This window comes from Cupressus sempervirens, chromosome 10 (genome assembly GCF_028749045.1).
Source record: "Cupressus sempervirens isolate cs-2001-9-10 chromosome 10, ASM2874904v1, whole genome shotgun sequence".
In the NCBI taxonomy this organism is placed as follows: domain Eukaryota; kingdom Viridiplantae; phylum Streptophyta; class Pinopsida; order Cupressales; family Cupressaceae; genus Cupressus; species Cupressus sempervirens.
This window is the reverse complement of record NC_143127.1, coordinates 67,845,590-67,851,589: the sequence shown is the minus strand read 5'-3', so window position 1 is coordinate 67,851,589 and position 6,000 is coordinate 67,845,590.

The window sequence follows — 6,000 nt, the reverse complement described above, 5'->3', positions numbered from 1 at the left end:
ATATGAATATCTCGCACCTAGAAATATTTTGTGATTTGCCACTTTGAGAATATATAGTAACCATAGATGAGAGCCTATGTTTCAGATTTTGAGTTGTTTCAAGGCCATTTGACTAGTTTTTCAATCCCTCAAAGTTGGCTAGTTATTGTTTTCATGCTTTTGCAATTAATTCTTAATTCTGGGAGGCCCTATTTGATGTGTTATAACTTTGATCCAGTTTACCAAAATGTTGAAATTCCTTTTTCATTGCATTTTAGACTTTAGAGACTTGTTATGTTTCAAGTTTCACCTTATGATGAATTTGTTTGATTGGTTTTCAAACGCAATTCCAACACAATTTCTAAAGTTTTACTGGTGTCAGTAAGTGCAGATTTTTCGAAAGCCCTGTTCGTGATTTTATATCTTGAGATCTATGATAGGTGAGATCGAATGGATTGTACCACTATGTTGTACTCCAAAAATATTTTACGTGTGCCAGTTTTCACATCTTGACGAATCTATTTGCACACTTTTCTAGGTCCTTTCCATTTGCAAAAATCACTTTTTTGTCATTGTCTCCAGTCTACAATTTCAAGTAGCCTACTTTGACCGCCCGCCATTTGCACACAGTTATTCGTCATGAGCCAAAACCATAGATTTATATTATCCTCATGACAGAGAATCAATGTCCCAGTTTTCATTTCCCCATGTGCTCATTTGCCCAATTTTCAAAGCCAAATATGAACCCAATTTATTGTTTTCTAATGTGCTATTTGCAGGTAATTTTGAGAAGGCAACTTTGACAGTGAATATCTTTTGACCATGAATTCGTCATGAGACAAGATTCGATAGGGTAGGAGGATGTGGTACAAAGATTCAGTTTGCTAGCTTTCAAAGCTCTATCAGGGGTTATAGTAAGTTTTGAAGGCCAATCAACCGACCTCTTGGCACAAATTTGACAATTCGCAAAAATTGATAAAATGAAATTTTGACAATCAGTTTAGTGATCGAACATGATTTTGGTAAGTATTAGATGATGAATAGGTCAATTTGTCAGTTTAGTTGTTTGAAAATGGAATTTTTTTTTAGCCAGACCCACTTTAGGGTCCAGCTAATTTTATCAAATTGACAGAACTCCTGAGAAGTGAAAATATTTTAAAGAGGGGAATTGCACAAGTTATGATCATTTCATATAAGAGCTTAATAATATCGATGCTGGAAACTCTTTTCAAGAGGAAAATTTGGTGATGACATTAGAAGCCCTTTTTCAAGCAGTGTTATCTATTGATGAGCATCACCATGGTATTCTTCTTAGTCGTGTCTTTGTTATGAGATTTTGGATTTACAATTTAAATGAAGCACCACATAATAAAGTTGTGATTACCAAAATGGAAGAGTTTTGCGTAAGGTTTGTAGCTCAATGAGGAATCACATCTTCTAATGAAAAGCCTATAACGTTTACCTCATGCCAAAGGTTTCAGAGGGTATTTTCAAAGGCACATCCATTCTAGGAATGGATTTTTAGTTTTCATCTAAATAAATGGTGATTATAAGCTATACAAAAAACAACATAATTATAAGCCATTTATTCAAAAACATGATTTATTTTTTATGCCTCAATGAGTCAAGTAAATACATGATGCACAAATATGGCATAGGCAAAGGAGAGCATCCATCGCAAGCATAGAAGCTATTTGGTGAACCAAAATCTAAAGGTATTCAAGGGAGTTGTTTGGAGAGGTGCCAAAACAAGAAAAGAATATAGAACGAGCTCCAATCAATGCAAAGAAGAGCATCTGCGTTCTAGGAATAGGGCAGCCATTAGCAAGAAGCTCCACATAATTGGTGGACATCCATGACAGCTAAATGGAAAGTCCACGCCAAGAGGGAACAACTCTACACCAAAAGAAATCCCTCATGTTTGAAGATAGCATCCCACATCTGATAAAACTGCAGGCGAAATGAAGTGGGAAATCCATCCGCATCAAGAGAGCTCTACATGAACAAGTAATAAGCTCTGTCCAAAACAAAAAATAACTTAGATGGCTGACATTGCTGCCAATGAATCAGAATTTGAAGCAACAAGCACGAATAAGAGGAATAGAAAGGATCATAAAACTTTCATTGCAAAGAGTTTTAGGGAATCAGGAGTAATATATAAACCCCATTCCTTTGAATCAACATTCAAAAGTCGAGTTGTTAGTCAAAGGTAGTGCAAAATTTGCATCCAATAGTATGGATGCCACAATTCTTGACCTTGTCATAGATGATATTGCTGGTTTACAAAATCATTATATCACTAGGATAAATGTAACAATAAGTATATCAAATCAAACAAAAAGGGAAGCCATAAAACCTGCAGCTCACAAGCCTCCGATCCATCAAGCAGTCAACACTATTGAAAGGAAGACCACAAAGAGCATATTTGAAACATAAGAAGCACCCTATGCAAGCTCAAAATTTGCACACAGAGTGTTCAACGCCACAGCAAGTCAAAAGTGAAGCCGCAGTCGAGAATGAAAGGCACAAGGCGCAGTTTGTAAAAGAGCACCCACTCGCAAGGAAAACACAAGCAACTCAAGCTAACACCAAGTCAAAAGAAGCATCCCACACAAATCACAAAGAAAGACCCTGGGCACAAAACCGCCAGTCACATGAGGTAGCAAACAGGTAGAGAAACTCGATTTGCATAAAGACAAGCCCACAATAAATCCAGCCAAACACAAAAAGAGAAGGGCCTCACGCATTGAAGATAGGGCACCCCATTCAAGCCCACACCAGCATTCATGCCAAGGGGTTTTTATTTGCAAGCAAGTGGTAGCAAAGAACTACATAAGATGGAAGGAGGTAGATCACGCCAATAAGGAAGGGCTCCACATTTTAAAAAGAGATGCCATAACCTGCCAAACAAGCTGGAAACATAGGGGAGCTCGAAAATCATTTGATGAAGATGAAGTCGCAACCCATGCAAGATGAAGCCATAGCCCATGGAATGATTCAGAGCTCCCACGCAAAACACCAGAGACCAGGAGAAGCAGGGGTACGAGTTAGAGGCAGGGAGTTAAATAGGAATATTACATGCTAAAGGTGAGTTTAAAAGGAAGCCCTGCTAGTGGCATGTAAAGAAGAAGCCGTAGTTACAATAAAGTTTGTGTTCAATAAAGGAAAGCAAGCTCTGAGATTGGAGGCTCCATAAATTGTGATCCGTAGCTGCACTTCAACCTTTTCCAAATGATGGAGATCCACGACAATAAAAGAGAGCCATCTAGCAACAGGAAGAGTGAGGATAAGCACAAATTCAAAGGTCTAAGAAAAGATAACATCAGCAAGCGCGAAGAACAATCAAAACCCTTATATCCCACATTCTTTGTGGAGACAAATTTAGAGTTCTTTAAAGATAATACAACACTTTATGTAAAGTGAATTGAAGTTGGAGCCTTTTGGAAGCCAAGGCGCATGTGTGGGGCCCTTGTAGTCAACTTAGATGATGATGACAGCTAGCACAAGAAAAGGCAAAATTTTAAACAAAGTTACAGAGAAGCTAATGTGGTGATGGAAGCCTAGATTTTTCCATGTGTCCTTATCTGACAATGGGCTCAAGCCCTCAAAATAAAGGTGCTCACAAGTTAAAGAATGTGGGTATGCAAAATCGTGCCATATGGCAGCAGGTCCCACACATGCTAACGTGGAAATCAAAGCAGGTTCAGATAGAAATTGACTAGATCGTAACACATGTCACTATTTGACAGTGGGAGCATGCCCACAAAAGGAAAGTGTTCATGGGTTAAATAATGTAGAATTGTGGGATGGTGACATGTGGCACAGGTCCCAAGTGGCCCTGACATGACGGATGATAAGGAAATTAGGTAGCCAATCAAACATTGCCACATGGTAGTCAATCGACAGAGGGTTGACCATGAATTTGAATGGAGAGGGAAAAGGAATAAAATATTTGAAATGCCAAAATTTAAAATATTTTTCAAATGAAATAGACATCATTTTGAATCAAAAAGGGTATTCAATATAAAGTTTGAACTTTAGGATTGAATTAAATTTTTGAATATTTAATCTCTTAAAGTGATAGACCTGAGTCTCATAGCAGAGGGGGACATTTTGAAACTGGCTTTCAGGGGGTTTTTGGTAGGCTAAATATGCGATGTTATATATCACCGAAATTGTGAGAATCTAAATTTTCTATTTTTGGAGTTAGTTTTTACACAGGCATTCATTTGTTTGACTTATAGCTAGAAATGTGAAATTTGGGGTCTTCTTAGTGGAATGAGTTAAAATTCAAAATGCAATTACAAGATCAGTAACATATAGTGAGAATTAACTTTGGGGCAAATTTTGATCATATTCACTTAGTCAAAACTCAGATTTCACCAGCATTTTCATGGCATATCAGATATTTTGATGACTCAACAAGTTTTCATCATTTCAACAAAGATATTTTCTCATCAATAACAGAAAAAGGATGAAACCAAATCAAATCAAAGAGGTAGAAAGATGAAAGAGGTGATTCAGTTGCAAGAGATGGAATTCTAAGTGGACACATGTCATCTTTAGAACAGATCAGAGAATTCATCTTTCCTATACCTTTCTATATTTCTTTCGTTGTAGGGGTTGGCAGTTTGCTCTGGGTAATACCAGCAGGGTTCTAGTTCTACTATTGAAACCAGGGGTTGAAGATGGTTTTGCTTCCTATCTATTGAGCTGAGCTCTAGCAGTGAAGGCCACACACCTGTTTATGTGTAGATTTTCATTTCATGTCATGTATTGTCATTATAAGATACTAGAAATTAATGCTAGATTATGTGAAGTATCTTGAGTTCCATTTAGTTTTACCAGTTCATGTATTCAATCTTTCCATGGATGAATATAAAAAGAGATTTACAAGAATTATCTGAGCTTCCTTGTTCTGTCTCCTAATTCTTCATATGTCATTAACTTTGTGATTAAATGGATAAGGTTCATTTGATTTAAGGAAACTTAGATGAGTTGTCTATCAGATCTATTGTTGCTTCTTACTCAAGGAGTTAGGTAAATGCTTCAGTCTTCTGATAGGATTTCTAGGTGTATGAAGGGGATATTGCATAAGAATGGGATTTGGGGATTTCAGTTGATAAACTTGATTGTAATGCAAACAAGTTAGGTCATCCTATTGGTAATGACTCTATGTTTCAAAGGATAAGGTACTGATCACTAAATCATATGCAAGCTGATATGAATTTCATTTGCACAAAATCTTTTATTCAAAATAAATTCAATTTTTCATGTCTTGTAGTGGGCTGAAAAGGATTGACCCTCACTCGACTTATGAATTTCATAGATATGCATCTAGCTACTATAGATCTATGTCATTTTATGAGTCATTAGGAGAAATAAGGGTAAAATTTGCTTAATAGATTCAATGATATGTTTTTGCACTAGTATGGTATCATTTGAATATGAGGTCTACCCACCTAGGTTCAGCAGAGCTTGAAGTAGAAGAAGGGTCAAGCCTTATAGTTGGCCCTGTGTCTGAAATGATATGTTGAGAATGGGAGTTAGCTACCCCTAGATATGTCATATTCTCATGGGGGCAATTAAAAACCCTCCAATGTTTTCAAGCACCAACATGATGTTCAATATCCCTTCACCAAACTTGTTAAATAGATTCAAATTTGAACTATTAATGACCGCAAAATGATTAACATGGGTTATAGTAGAAATTTGTATGGAGAGATATGATATAAATCATAGATGAATATGTGATCTCCAATTAGCAGAGTAGAGATATAATATTGTATAAGAATGTTAAATTTTTATGTGGTTGTATAGGTGGCAGTTGTGTGTATTTACATTGCAAGTTGACATCATCAAAAATTGATTGTAGTGGTAGAATTTTAGAAATTAGAATATTACTTTGAAGAATAAAACCTACGTGTTGCACCCGTATGATGATTTCCTTACTTGAGATGTATTAGTGTGCATCTCTTTCTTGCATGCTAAGCTAAAAGCATATTCCTTATCGAGGACATC